This window comes from Ovis aries, chromosome X (genome assembly GCF_016772045.2).
Source record: "Ovis aries strain OAR_USU_Benz2616 breed Rambouillet chromosome X, ARS-UI_Ramb_v3.0, whole genome shotgun sequence".
In the NCBI taxonomy this organism is placed as follows: domain Eukaryota; kingdom Metazoa; phylum Chordata; class Mammalia; order Artiodactyla; family Bovidae; genus Ovis; species Ovis aries.
The window spans coordinates 48,004,155-48,020,007 of record NC_056080.1 but is presented as its reverse complement, the minus strand read 5'-3'; the positions used below and the strand labels follow the sequence as shown (position 1 = coordinate 48,020,007).

At 43.4% G+C, this 15,853-nt stretch overlaps 1 protein-coding gene and 1 pseudogene across 1 annotated transcript in view; one reads left to right on the top strand and one right to left on the bottom strand.

Annotated features, from left to right (window-relative positions):
• Positions 1 to 15,853, bottom strand: part of MSN (moesin) — a 79,483-nt gene that overhangs the window by 30,495 nt on the left and 33,135 nt on the right. The gene's annotated exons all lie outside the window — the stretch shown is intronic.
• On the top strand, positions 8,375 to 8,783 carry LOC114111719 (prefoldin subunit 4-like; annotated as a pseudogene).

The window sequence follows — 15,853 nt, the reverse complement described above, 5'->3', positions numbered from 1 at the left end:
TATGTTTAGGGAACTATGGTTGCAGTAGAGCTATAGAATCAGTCTCTGACCCCAAGGTACTTACTGAATAACAGGAAAATTATTACATACAAGGGAAACCCTGAGAAGTACCATACCAGAACAGAAGAAACTTTTTTTGTGGAAATACAGAATCACAGTTCAAAGTGGTATTTGCAGGGTATCTAAAGATAAGGATTTTGCAAAAGGGAGAATGTGGAAGTTGGGGGGAAGAGCACCCAGATGTCCCAGGTAAAGAAAGAGACACAATGCAATGGCCCAAAAGGAGACAGAGATGCAAGGATGCAGAGCTCCTCCAGGATAAATGAGGCCTGCAAGGTGAAGAGTGGTCATAGAGGCCAGGAAGGTAGGTGCAAAGGAATCATACCAATCTACCATCTTCAGGGGCTAGCCCATAACTCCAAATATTTAACTGAAATATTTGTTTATAAAGGTTTCTTAAATAAATCAACTGGTAGAAAAGAACTCAGTCTGGGTTAGGAATAAGTATGTCAGAGAAGCTAGAACTGTTCATACTTCCTGTATCATATATAGAGCATTGCCCCAGAATAAGAAAGAGCTCTCCTTCAATCTGATGCTGTCCAGTTGAAACCAAACTGGAACCTATGTCTCTAGAATCCCTTCTCAGAGTTTCTGTCATTCCACTGTGGCTACATCTCGAGAGAAAGCAGCCTGTGGTTCCCTGAACTTCACTGTGGAGACAAAAAATTTTAGGTTTAAAAAATTAAGAAGAAAAGCAAACACGATACAAAGGGACTTCTATTCTTGCCACCACTCAACTCAGAATAAAATGTGAGTCTTGAAGACAGGATCATGGGTCTGTGTTCTCCTGATTTTCAGTGTGTTGGCAGTAGGGGTAGCAAGGGTAATAGCATGACCAGGGCTGAAGGTGATAGGTATAGAGCAGAAATGGTGATCAAAGAAAATCATTTTCCTTAACAGTAATTTGGGACCCAAATGTGTATAAGGAGCTGCAGGCCCAGATCCACTGCCACACAGGATGCTAACATAAGTGGGCACCCACTACCTTCCTTTTGGGCCTGGCCTCTTCATTATCAATGAAGAGATGAGGGCAGTCTAGTTTGAAAGGCAAGAACCTGAAGATAAAGCCTCCAAAGTCAGCAGAAAGTTCCCAGGCAGCCCCACAGCTCAGCAGGAATGGAGGAGCTGGCCTGGGTAAGATAGCATTTCAAGATGTGGTCCCCAGCATAAGAACTAAGGCCCTGTCTAAGCCTGTCCTTGAAAACTGTGTCTCTGGAAATCATTTAACGTTTAAGGAACAAAAAGAGTCTGGATGGGGGGGGGGGCTGTCACTTATATACACTAGCCCACCGACCCCTAGCCCAAGAACAATAAATCCACTGTTATTTATTGAAAAATTGAATACAGACAATTCCCAAGCAAGCCCTTCATTGGTCTATAGCCCATCTCAGTAGTCTGTCATCCAAAGCCCTCAAAAAACTGGATCTCTCCTATGTCCCCAGTTGGCTGGCCTAAAAAAGAAAATAACTACCTACCTCTGCCTTGACAGCAACAGCTGGGGAACTTTGCCCTCTAGACCTGGCCAACTTCAAATAAGGAACTCTCTCATTTCCTAGGGCCAAGAGTACCCAGATGAGCAGTAGCTGGGCCACAGAGAGTAGATCGGGACAAAGTTTCCTCTCATTTGCTCCATGTTACTGAACTACAATAACAGGCTCTTTACCAGAGAGGAATTTGGAGGATGGCTTCCCAGGTGGCACAGTGGTAAAGAATCCGCCTGCCAATGCAGGAGATGCAACAGATGTGGATTCAATTCCTGGGTCGGGAAGATCGCCTTAAGGAGGAAATGGCAACCCACTCCAATATTCTTGCCTGGAAAATTCCATGGACAATGGAGCCTGGTGGGCTACAGTCCATGGGGTCACAATGAGTCAAGACACAACTGAGCATGCAGACACACAGAGGACAAAGCAGAGACAGAGTCAAATAATCACAACTGACTTGTCTGAACAATGGACCTGTATGCCAGAAGGAACTGGCATTACCAACTCCACATCATGAATAAGGAAACTGATGAGCAAAGAGGCAGGTAACATAAAGACGGAAATGAACAAATTATGTTAACAACAATGCGCCAAGCTCCTTCACTCACAGTCTCACTTAACATCACTAAAACCACACTTACTCAGCCAGCAAGTGGTGAAGACAGGCCTTCTGGACATTCCAGAGCACCATCCTTGACTCCACCTACCTCTCTGGTCATGCTGATTTCACTGCTGACTTCAGACAATGCCTTGGCAACTATTTTGGCTAAGGCCCAAACACTCCGGTATAAGGGAACCTGGGCATATCTGTGAAGCATTACTTGGGAAGGCCCCCTTGCCAGGACAGAGCTTGTGAGTCAGCCCAATTGGGTCTGAGCTCAATGACCTCACCTCTCACCTTCCACCTCCCCATTCTTCAAAGGCCCAAGTCCTCTGGGCTTTCAGTGGCATTGCTGCTATGGAGAAGGCAAAGGTAAGTGCATAAGGGTGGCCAGAGGTAGGATGAGCCCTACTAGGGCAACCCCAGAACTTCAGTCTCTTCCTTGGACAGAGGGCAGTCCCTAACTACATTGTCACTCAAACTGCCTTTCCCCATTATTTAGGCTCTAGCATCCTCCATTTCCTGCTGCCAGAACTATCGCTAAAGCAGGGCAGGGCCTGGTCTGTCTTGGCTCTTGAGATGACAGCACTGACTCAAGCAGCTGTTTTCCATAAGGGGTAAAACAAGGGTTGCTTTTAATCTCTAGCCTAGGAGGCATTCTCCCCCTCTCCCTTCCCCTCCTCCTTCTCCACTGACTCACTCACTTCCCAGCAACTCAGCCCCTTCCCGTGGACTTGGAAGTGGGACCTGGTACAGTTATCTGTTCTGACCTCTTCTTGCCCATTGCCAGACCCTTACTTAAAACAGACAACAAGACCTGCCTACGGTTAACCCTTCCTATGCCATGCTTTTCCCCAGTAGGTTCTAGAAAGGAGACCACCTGGACCCCATACACACTCATACCTTTAGTGGGTCAGCAGTAATTCTTTAGTTACTCTAACTGCTGCAAAGGGCACGGAAGACAATGGTTCCTTTTAACTTGCTTTGATCAGTCGCCTTCCCTAAGAATCACTTCAACTGGGAGACAAGGGCATATTGGAGCCTGGGTATTACTTGCCCAGTTATATTTGGGACAGCAACCTCAAACAAAACTAACCTTTGTTAACAATGAGGACATAATTACATTGTCGCTATGTGAGGAGAGCTCAGGACAGAGACCAAAGGTAAAAAGGAGATAAACAATCAGAAACCTTAGCAAGCTACAGCTTTCCCATTAATCCAGCCTTAATTGCACAGCCTTTTGCTTAACCTGAGACTGAGGTAGAGTCCCCCTCTGCCTCTCAACACATTAAGGTCTGGAAGGAAACTAGCTCCTCACCATTTATACCTAACTCCAGGACTTATTTTCAAAATCAGCTCAGCCAAACCATACCCCAGGAGCAAACACCACCCATTCCCCTACCCTCTACCCTAACTCATCTCTCCTCCTAGGCACAGGGTTCTGCCCTATAAGCTCCTTAGCATGGCCATTCCTCTTCAAATTTCCTCAAGATTTCAATCTACTCATCCTAGAACCTCATCTGGCTCCTTCAGAATAAACCCTTCTGAACTTCTCATTCTTATTCTCCAACAGAATAAATAATCTAGAATCCCCACCTATCAGACCTGAAAGGAACCTCAGAGATCACTTGATTCAAATTCTACAATATGCAGCTGAGGAAACTGAGGTCCAAGGAAGGGGAAGCATTGGCCTAGAGTCACACAGCTGCTGGACAGTGTGAAAGCAAGGATTAAAAGCCTTGTTCTGGATTCACTGGCCATAATAAGCAATAGAAACACCCTAGCACTTAAAAAACAGTAGACAAATCAGGATGTTGAGCTGAAAAGACTATGTGGAGAAGGCAGAACCAGCTTACTTCCATTAAAAACTATTAGCAGACACTGAATGGAAGTCTAGTTTATGACAGAGGGCAAGCCTAACTTTTAGGTTCTGATACATTCACCATCACTCATTCTAGAGAGACTAAACCTTTTATAACCACAAGGAAGGAAACTAAAAGGTCCCCTATTTCTTCTTAAAACTTAGATAGCAACTAATTGGGAAGGTCTCTGGCAGCAGGTACAGCCAAGACCCAAGCTGGAGGTGGGGACAGAGCAGGGAGGTATAGAGGGTGAAGATGACACAGCAGGGAAGGAGGCAGGGAATTTGAGGAATGGATTTATATCCAGGTAGCCAAGAACAACAGTTTCTTCAATTCTCATAAAACTTTGAAGCCACTGAATTTAAAGGAAACAGGGCTTATCATTAATAAGTCTCTCACATGGATTAAGCCTCTCTCTGGGGCCACACCCAGCAGGGCTTCAGTCACTAGCATCAGTTTCCTGCTTAACCCAGCTTCCTGCCTACAAGTTTCACAAGAAGTATTTATAGACTGGAAACACAGACCATTTGCAGCTGCCTGGAGACACTAGTCACACAGAACACCAGAAGAGGGCTCTATTCTCTCTGCTCAGAAACACACCACAGCAACCTCCAGCATCCCAGCTCTGAAGGGCACTGGAGCTGACCTAAGAATCAGCTTGGATTCCATCCATTACTCATGGGATTTCCGCCCTGTCCTGTGTTAAAACTGCTGAAGACAGGATCAGTCAACTATGTAGGGGCAAGAGAAGGCTTCCAGCTAAATAAAAAAACTCTATTTTCCAAATTTATGGTTATAAGGAAGGGATAGAGATAAATCGGGAGATTGGAATTAACATATATATATGTGTATGTGTGTGTGTGTATATATATATATATATATATATATATATATATATATATATATATATGTATTACTTATATGGGCTTCCCAGGTGACGCAGTGGTAAAGAATCCACCAGCCAATGCAGGAGATGCAGGAGATTCGGGTTCAATCCCTGGGTTAGGAATATCCCTTGGAGGAGGGCATGGCAACCCACTCCAGTATTCTTCCCTTAAGAATCCTATGGACAGAAGAGCCTGGCGAGCTACAGTCCATGGGGTTGCAAAGAGACACAACTGAGTGCACGTGTGCACACACAGACACACACACACACATACACACACACACTGCTATATATAAAATAGATAACTAATAAGGACCTACTGTATAGCACTCAATACACTGTAAAGACTTACATGGGAAAATAATCAATGATTCACTTTGCTGTATACCTAAAACTAGCACACTGTTATCTCTTTGATATATAGTAGTCAACTATACTCCAATTTAAAAAAAAAAAAAAAAGCTCTGTTTTTGGTCCCAGAGCTAAGCTACGGTTGGCTTCCTGCCAACCTTGCTGGTATGCCAACAGTCAAACCTGGCATCTAGGGGACTCACAAAACTGGAGTCCTTATCCTAGAAATAATGGTCTCAGTCCTTTGAGAAATAAATCTTGGTATAGCTGAAAGATGCTTTAGAGTCTCTCTTACTTTCCTGTTTCTAAAACTCAGTTTTCTAATATATAAAATGAACCTAATAATATCAACCTCACAACAGGGTTATTAGGAGATTTTAAGTTAAAATAACAGACAAGAAAGTACTTGGCATATCATAAGTAGAATGTGATGATTACTAGCACCTCCACTTTTAGCCATGTTATTGCAAATATTTAATCTCTCCAGAATAATTTGAACTTAAAGCCGGTTTGACTACACTGAAGGGCTATGGGTTGCCAAGAAGACCTGCAGAGGGCCCTTCTAGCCTAAGGGCCCTTTGATTTTGGGGGAAACTCTAAAATATGATTAGATTTCTAGTTAGTTAGACAATTTGAAGCCATGCATATCAGGCAGAAACACACACATCCTTGCATTATTTTAAATGCTTTTTCTCTTGGGAGGGATAGGGATTTCCCCCCAAGAAGCAGAGCCCTGAAGTGAGGCAGAATACAACAGAGCACCTAGGCTACCTTGTCTTTTTAAAGGATGCCTGCTCTTCTTTCCTCATCCTATGCTCTGCCTTGCCATTTTCTCTAGTTGTGTCCCATTAATATACACAGGTTCCCAGCCCTCCAGCACAACCCACCAAAACATCCAAACTCCTTCAGCTGGTATCCAGAAAAATCACAAACTGGGTCTGTAGATAGGCTAATCAGCATCAATTGGGAAAAATTTCAAAGACAGATTTCCTGGCCCCACCCACAGAGATCATGATTTATTATTATATAAGAAGCAGGACCCAGGCATCAGAATTAAGACCTTCATATAATTCTAAGGCCCAGCCAAATTTGCGAACCTCTGGCATGGAATACAGCCTCTCAAGGGCTGGTGTCAACAGTCAATATGGACAGCCAGATGCTCGATTGAAGGGGAAACAAAGCCAAGTAGATAGCAGTAACTACAGGGACATCTAGGCCAGTGGGCCTAGTGAATGGTTCTCCAGAGTTAAATGCAGCTTACCTCCACAAAAGATCAGGGGCTAAAGTAATTTCTCTACACACTAAAGCAATTTCTCTACCTACTAAAGTAATTCCTCTCTTGTAGAAGGAACATAGCTATGCACTCTAAAAACCTGAGGGCAGGATCGAGCTCTGCCAAAAACAAGCCATGATCTCTCAATCTTCCTACCTGTAAAATGGACAAAATGACACCCATGTGGCAGAGGATTGTGCAGTGGCAATGTGGTATTTCCCAAACTTAACTGTTGGGAATCATTTGGGGCACTAGTTTAAAATCTAGTTTAAAAATCTAGATTCCTGGACCCCACTCCAAGCTTACTGAAAAAGACACTTCAGAGGAGGAGCTTGGAAAGCAGTAGTTTTGTCCCAGGTGAGTCTTATCCTCTGGGAAGTTTAAAGAAACATCACCTGGCATAGATGCTATTTAGATGAGATGAGAGGTCAAACCAGATCTCCCATCCTCCAAAATACTTTCTAGCCCGGAGATCCTCATAGTTGGGACCTTCAGGTTAGAACCCAGCAGAGCAGGCTCTATAGGCAGGAGAGGAAGGAGAGGCTTTGGGATTTCAAACAGTAAGCTGAGTGCTTTCTGGAAAGACCAAACCCTCAGGCCATTGTCCAGAGCCTTGCACTATCTTCCCATCTAGTTAAGAATTAGATGGTGGAAGGAAACAACTGGTACAAATACCTCAGCAGCCCAACAACATTGATCAAAAATACTCTAATTAGAGCCTCAACCAAAATCTTCTCAAGTTCTATGCCCCTTAAACATTCTATCTTGGGAGAACTTTCAGGCAAGGAGCAGACCTTAAATGATACTCTCCCTTTCCTGGATGCTGTGGGAACTTAGGGAGCAAGCCTTGTATTTGCATACAGATATGAACAGGTTGAAGTTGGGAACAGGCTGGGGACTCTAAGATAGGTGTAATCAATAACAGTGCACTGGAACCAACTTACACTAGAGCTGATCTCTGTATAAGTCCTCCTTCAAGGATCCTATGTTGGTAGTTTGAAATCAGCCATGGTGAGAGTTGGATACAACTGAGTGACTGAACAACAAGTGGTGAGAGTATTTATACCATTGGGATTGGCAAACAGTACAAATCGTGGCTTCACCAGAGAGTTTGTTGTGAAACACTTATCAGCACATATAAAGGAAGCATCTGTAGGCCCATTTTAAAAATGAGAAAACTGAGTCTCAATGAAGGGAAGCAACTACTTTCTTTTAGTTGCATGACCTTGGACAAGAGCCAGTTTTAACTAGCAACACATCCTAGGCCCTTCCTACCAGCTCCCCAGGGAAGTAAGAAACCCATCTTATCAACAAAAAGGTTGCTGACCTAAAGGGATCCTCCATCAACTAATGGCCAAACAAGGGCGCCTAACTGCACTTGGTGTATGTACCACCAAGGAAAGCAAGGAGTACAGAGCCCAGGGCTGTGACATGAAGCCAACAAGAGAGGAGAGACACTGGAGTAGATCAGGGAATGGGTTGGAAAGTTACAAAGGAAACCACAGCACTTTCTTAAGATCTCTTTACAAATATATGACGGACAGTGTGGACTCTAGAGGGAGTCGCTTGGTGCACTGCCAGTCCCTCAATCTCTTGAAGCATCAATTTTCCTCCAAGTAAAATGGGAGTAACAATGCCTACCTCACAAGATAGTTGTGAGGAACAGCATTATCTCCTTTATTTATACAAAACAAACTGGCTTGGCACCTAGCATGTATTAGATATTTGATACATTTTGGTACCTTTCTCCTGCAACCTCATTATCAAATGCAGGACTTCTGACTCACCCTTATACAATAAAAATCCTAACCCCATGTGCACAGTGCTTTACAATTTAAAGGACACTCATGGCCCAAGATGGAAGCCACCATGAAGAAGGTGGTTGTAGATATCAGTCTTACAATACACAAATTAGCACGGAATACAAGTAGAATCATATAACTAAATGAAGAAATAGAAGTAAAAAGAAATAACTCCAAAATTTAGAAGATGTTTGTGAGGCTATCATGCTTACAGATGACTGCTTAATGATACCTTATCAGACTGGTAATGTTTTCATTAGCCATTCTTAGGAAGAAACACAAGAAATGTTAGCAGAAGCAAAGAAAAATTTGCAAGATGAAACTGACACCTTAGAATCCAGAGTGGAATCAATTCATCAAGTGTTAGCAGATTTGAAAAGTTCAGTTAGTGTTAGCAGATTTGAAAAGTTCAGTTATATGCAAAATTTGGGAGTAACATAAACCTTGAAGGTGATGAAAGTTAAACACTTTATAACACTTAAAAAATCTGTTTAATAAACTTGAATATTGCTTAAAATTATAATTTCCCTTCTTCAAATGATATGGAAAGCAAAACTTTTTAAAATTTTTTCATTCATTTAATGTAAATTTGCCTACTTTCACGTCTTATTTATTTTATATTTTTAAAAGAAGACAGTATTCATCTATGTATTTTACATAACAATTATATCAGGCGTAAGGGTTTTATGTCATGTTATTAAAATCAGTTAAGCAATAAAAGACACTTGTCCACATGCATCCTCTTGCTGAACTCAAGTCTGTACAAAAGGCAGAGTCTATAGATGTCTATAGATCTACAGATCAGCACTATTTTATAGACAGGAGAAATGGAGGTTCAGTGAGGTAAATGGCACTTTGTCCAAGTGTGAAGGAGACAGGACTAGAACCCAGGTCCCCGGAACTTGGAACTTTGCCCTCCCAATTTTCTTTTATTTAAGGTTGCAGGAAGGTCCTTCCAAAGGTTTACTTGCTATCATTTATTTCATCCAATAAATTTAATGGCCTCTAGCTCTTGTCTCAGGGTGCTACAAGAGGGGCTCTCCTTGTGATGGGAGAAGATCAAGGCAACACAGGATGGGAACAAGCTTTCCTATAGTTGAGGGAGCCACACTATTAGCTAGAAGCAATCAGCTAAGAACAGCAGACCAGTGACCTTGAGACAGTCCCTTCCTCTTAGGTCAGTGTGACCAATGTACTATGTAGGTCTTGATCAGTTGTTTTCAACTTTATTGCTTTTTTCAGCAGCTTCCTGCCTCTTCACTTTCCCAAACAGAAAATCTCATGAAATTTCAAGATATAATGTACATAAAAGTAGAACTGTTCTGGTCAAAGGAAGGCTACCAGCTTGGCCAAATACAATTTGCCAACCACTGGACCAGCAGCTTGAGAGAGGGAGGGAGCTTCAGTTCTAACCTTGTAAAATTCTACTCAAGTCTGCCACTGATTCCTTAGAGGACTTAAAGACTCCCTGGGGCTCAGTTTCCCTATCTGTGGTATGAGATGGTTGGACCAGTTGGTGCCTAAAAGTACTTTTTTGCCTTGTGTTTCTAGGAAAAGGGAGTCCAGCAATCCCTGTTGGTGGAGAACTGTAAAGAGAGACCAAGAAGAACAAAGCCTCATCCCTATGCCTCAGAGAGCCCCTATGCCTCTGATGACTCTGAACTTAACTCTGCAGTCAGTTCCTCAAGCACTGGCAGCTGGGAGGGTGGGCAGACAGGCAGGAAGGCGGGCGCCCCACCCTCCCTTGCACAGGAAGCTAGCTACATCCTCTTTTCCCCACCCCAGGCAGCACATCTCCAAAGGTCCCCAGCAGTAGTGGGGGCAGGGAAAAGAAGAGGACGGGGCCAAAAGCAAACTGAACATTCAAATCACCTCAGTGTGCTAGAGAGCCATCTGTAGGGAGGGGACTGACAAGGGCCTGGGAAGAAGCAACAAAGCAACCACATTCTCTACTGGAGCCCAGCTCCCTCGACAAAACCTTGCCAAAATGGCCTATGGCTACAGAGTCACAAGGCATGGGCTGGTACAGCAGGCTGCCTGAGCCCACCCACTCCTTGCCACTGAGTTTCTCCAGCCTGAAGAGCTGGTCCTCACTCATAGGTGTTTACAGTTCTTTCTTAGAGTAAGAACACGGACATGTCATGGGTGGGTGGGTGGGTGTACACATGAATTAACACTTGAGAACAGAAGGGCTCTTCATGCCTCTCAAAGCCAAGGAGGCAGGCATCAACCCACATGGCCACACTACCAGCCCACTTTCCCGCGCCCACCCCCATACCCTGTGACTGGGGCCCAGCCCTCCCCACATCCTGTTCTCAGAGAACATGTGGCTGCCTGGGGAAAGATAATGTCATTACCACACTTCCCCTCCCTGGAGGAGGCTTTGGTTGACTAGGGAGGGAGCTGGAGTAATCTGCTTGATCAAGCTGAAAAATCTGCGGTAACCTCCCACTTTCACAGAAAAGGACAGGAAGGGTGACCAGCTAACCATGGGGGCATTTTCCACACTGGAGGATCCATGTCTACAGAAAGATGGTGATGGCCCAAAGTACTTCTGGAAAAATGAATTTTCTGAGGAAATACAAATTGGCAACTTCTATATTTGGAAACAAAGAAAGCATGCCAATGCTCTTCCTTGATCAATGAACCAGGAGATGCAAAGCTACAGTAAATTTTTTAAAAGGATCCCAAATATCACTGAAGTTTCACTACACATGGATTTTAGGTGCCAGTATCAACATTTCTGCTAAAGCAACGTGATTTGCATAGGGTCTTAATGGGCCTAGAGTGCTTTGGCCACTGGGTAAAAGAAAATTACTTCAGGCCAATAGGAACAGTTCTCCCAACAAGATCAGAGGAAGAAATGGAGAGAGGATACCAGACTGAGCCCATTCATTGTTCAGTTTCCCTTCACTCCTCTTTAACCAGCTGACACCCTGACTCCTCTTCTTCTTCCCTTCCCAGACTATAAGTAGCAAAGAATGTGGCTGAACATTCCATCTGAATGTTCAGGGAGGGCCTCCTCATTCATACACGGTGAGAAATCAGAAGGCAGAGGCCATTCCACAGCGCTGCCTCACTAAGCGCAGACCTTCAGTGAGTATAATACCAAGTTAGGTTTATATGGGAGAACTTGGTCAATTACCTCTAAACAAATCATCCCCAGTCCCAACCAGCCTGCTGCTTTCTTACACCTAATGTTGCAGCCCAATCTAACTCTAGCATTCATCAAGGAACAAGATTTATTCTTATGGAAACACCAACTCAGCATCCATTTCCAGTGGATGTGTTAAAGGCTGAAAAGTGTCATCTGGTGTCATACCTGCCCTGGGGTACCTCTGTTTGTAGCCACAGTCTTCACTTTTGTTATACTCACCTTCCTGAAAGCAGAGTTATAGAGAGCCCAAGTAATGCCCTTGAGTTCTGTGCATCTATGACTGTTTTAGAAAAGTTTTAGGGAACAGTGAGGGGAGCAGTCAGTAACAGAACAGAGACATGACATCCAGCTTATTAGTTATGGTTCCTACACAGTTAACATAACTTCTCTAAAAGGTGGCTTTGTATTTTTTGAGTTGATAAAGCCACATCTTGCCCTCCAAACCACAAGCTCAGCTACTAATTTACTAAGACCAGCAGAAACTGTTTAACTTTATCCAACCAACAATACCAGGTTTTTTAGCACCCCTACCACCAGAAACTTACAAATTTTGTACCCCCTAATGCTAACGTGAGCATGCATGAAACCACTCACTCCAAACACATACATACATCAGAGTTCTTCAGGTAGAGTAAGAAGCACCCTTACCCTAACTTTGGTTTACTTTCTTTGGATAGCAGCAGGGAAAAGGCCCATTACAATCTCTACAGAAATTACCCAGCAGCCTCCCAGGCAATAGATGATGTTCCATAATCCAAACTGAGCCAAAAACTTTACCTATAATTCTAATAAGGCCTAGAAAAGTAAAAAGGGCCAACTCTTACTTACCTCGGGTGTTTCAGAAAGGACCTCCACTCCAGACAGTCACATATATACACATGCTCGTTCCACACACCACTAAGTTATAAGACACCCAGCATGGACCAGGCCATGAGATGATGATTCTAAAGTTTGTACATGTACATATGTGAAAGTAAATGAGCAAGCATGTGAGAGTATTTCTTATAGAGGAGGGATTGCAAGTAAATGAGGAATTACCATGTTGGGCAGGGCTTCTCAGGTGGCTCAGTGGTAAAGAATCCACATGCTAATACAGGAGATACAGGAGATGTGGGTTCGATGCCTGGGTTGGGAAGATGGGCTAGAGGAGGAAATGGCAACCCACTCCAGTATTCTTGCCTGGAAAGTCCCATGGACAGAGAAGCTTGGCAGGCTACACTCCATGGCATCACAAAGAGTCAGACATGACAGTGACTGAGTATGAGTATGTACCACATACTTTTGTACAGCAAGAGCAGTGAGAGAAGTAATCAGAGGGAACTGTGGAAACATAAAGGGGGCCCAGGCTATAATGGAGAAGGCAGAAGAGCAGGTTTTTAGAGAAAGAGCAGACCTGTCCTGAATGATAAAAATATTTTCACAGGGAAAATATTTTAAAGGGAAAGGGAAGCTCAAGGTATTCCAGGTAGACAAATAGCCTGTACAAGGACACAGAGGAAAGAAACACGATGTAGGTCCTTCATATGCCACAGGAAAATTTCCAATTTGTGAAATCCCTCCCAAAAGTACAAAGTTAAGGGTCAAGGCCTCTTTGCCCAGCTCTCCGACCTTCTTGCCAGAAACTATCAGAAGAGAATACACTAGAGACCTTTTCACAGTATTGAACAGAAGTTCATCAGATGTGGGGAGGGGTGTGCCACAATCAGAGACAGAAATTCCTGAAGACAAAGCCAGACAAGAGGGCATAATATACAAGATATATGTTGGAAGCTGGCTTTTTTTCCCGCACAGTCCCACTAAGGTTCCAGCTTAGCTTAATGAGGACTCCCTACCCTAGCTTACACAAACCTCAGGGGAACCACACTCCAGATCTTGAGAGATCCCATTACAACCCACTTTCAGTCCACATAGAAAGCCTGTCTATTCACAGGCATATCTGGAAGGGTGACCACACTAAGACCTCCCCCTGTACCTTACCACACACACACACACACACACACACACACACACAGGAAGTGAAACCTACCAGCACAACAAGGGCTGGGGTGGGCCTAAGGTATGGCTGTCTGGCTTCTGCAAAGGGGCAGGGACCCACAAACTGTTTTGCCTTCTTGAGTAAGGGTTCCTCTAACCATTTTCCCTTCTGCACATTCTCTCTTTTATCCATCCTACAACCATCCTATCTAACCTGGGTCTCATAATACCTCTTCTCCTTTACCCTACTCCCTCATATTGGGACTTTCAAGGCTCCCCAGAGCTGGGGTTCTCTGCAGAGCAAAAGATATACCCACATAAATTCTTATACTGTTTCCCTTCAACAGGCTGCAGTGAAAGATAGTACAGTGCAGGGAGCACATTTACAAATTAGAGGAAAAGCCTAAACTAGGGTCCTAAAATTATTTTATCTCAAATACTTAAAGAGTAAAATACAATGAAATAAATTAAGAGAAATAGGGCTTTTATCAAGCACCTTCAATATGCCAGACATCCTGCATGAGCTCTTTTCTCTCTCCTAAATTCCAAGGAAGTGGGTATCATTTTTATCTCCATTTTAAAGATGAAAGACTTCCCTGGTGGTACAGTGGCTAAAAATGCAAGGGACATGGGTTTGATCCCAGGTCCAGGAAGATTTTACTTGCCACAGAGCAACTAAGCCCATGGGCCACAACTACTGAGCCTGGGTTCTAGAGCCCACGTGCTGCAACTACTGAAGCCTACACACCTAGAGCTTGTGCTCCACAACAACAGAAGCCACTGCAATGAGAAACCTGTGCATCCCATTTGTCCCAACAAGAGAAAACCCCTGAACAGCAATGAAGAACCATCACAACCAAAAATAAATAAATAAAATTATTTTAAAAATAAAGATGGAAAACTAAAATTCAGAAGGCTAAATACCTTACTCAAGGTCATGCAGCTATAAATAATGGTTGAAAATATTTCTACACAATTAGCACACTTAATTTATCTTATGGTTACTATCCTCCTTTTTCAAGTCACCTTGAACAATACTGACCAGACACCCTCCCAAAGAAGTCATGAGAAAAACATGAGGCAACTCTACTTGGAATGCTCACCATTAACTGTCACCTTAACACCATTTAAGCTAACCTCATTCACTGACTATTCACAAATATGCTCTAGTCCCTAAGAGTCAGAACATCTTTACACATTCCACAAGTCTTCTATACTGTTGGGTAGAGGTATAGGGCTTTGGGGACAGAAGGGAAGGAGAGAAGAGGAACAGCCCTGGTTACCCCTCAGGAAGCTCAATGGTTGAGCTGTCCAGGTCTAAAGGAGCATAGACAGGAGAACTACAATCCTAGGTGTGTTTGGAGAAGGGTAGGGGCAGCAAAAGAGAGAAGAGAAAACATTCTAAAGCAGATCTGGTGCAACACCTTACAATCCTGACTTTTCCAAGAGAATGACTCAGCCTTGGTACCATACTCTCTCCATTCCCAGGCACTTGGCAAGAATGGGCAAGGGTGCCCAAACAGGTATGTACCCACATAAACACACAAGAATTAACAAAATGCAAACCTCCAGAACGCTAGATGTAAGGGGTCCAGATGGAGCTTAGAATGCCTCCTTGTCTGGATAAGAGCTACACTCTGATATCACCCCTACAACAGATAGTCTCAGTATCTTGCTCTAAAAGTACCCAAGATTCCTTCTGTTCAGGCATAGTCTGGAAAGAACACAAAGGAGGCACTTTCTCAAAAAGTTATGTTTGATTTTAGGAGGCTAAGTAGCCAGGGATGAAGTGGGGGTGGGGGAGGAGCAGGAAGAGTTAGCCCCAGCTCCGGAATCCCCTGTCGTATTCAACTTTGGACTTTTGTGATTTTGTTTTCAAATCTCTGTAATTACCATCAACAGGAGCTACTTACTTATAAGATTGGTGGCCATTTGAGATGAAAAGCTAAGTCTTTCACAGGAAGAAAGAGGTTGAGGAGAGCATCATTTGTCAGGTTATTACTCCTCCAAGAATACAATCCTAATTCTAACCCCTAGTGACTAAGACACCAAGTATACACCAGAAGGAGATACAGTGGTTTTGTTAGTTAGCATCCAACACAGAAGAGGCTAGCTACAAACATCTCAGTCATAAATCAAGAGAGCCAAAGGCCTACCATGTGCTTGGCTCAAGAAAGAGAAACTATGAGTTTATAAGAAATTGGTGTATAATAAATTGGTAGTATAAAGTACTATGGGGTCGCAAACTGTTTCTATGGACCACATATGGTCTCTGTTGCATAGTTCTCTTTTTTTCTCTTTAACAATGTTTTTAAAATGTGAAGCCTATTCTGAAAAAAATCAGGCCTTACAGACAAGTTTGCTAATTGCTGGACTAGACTAGTAACTCCATTCACTATCTAC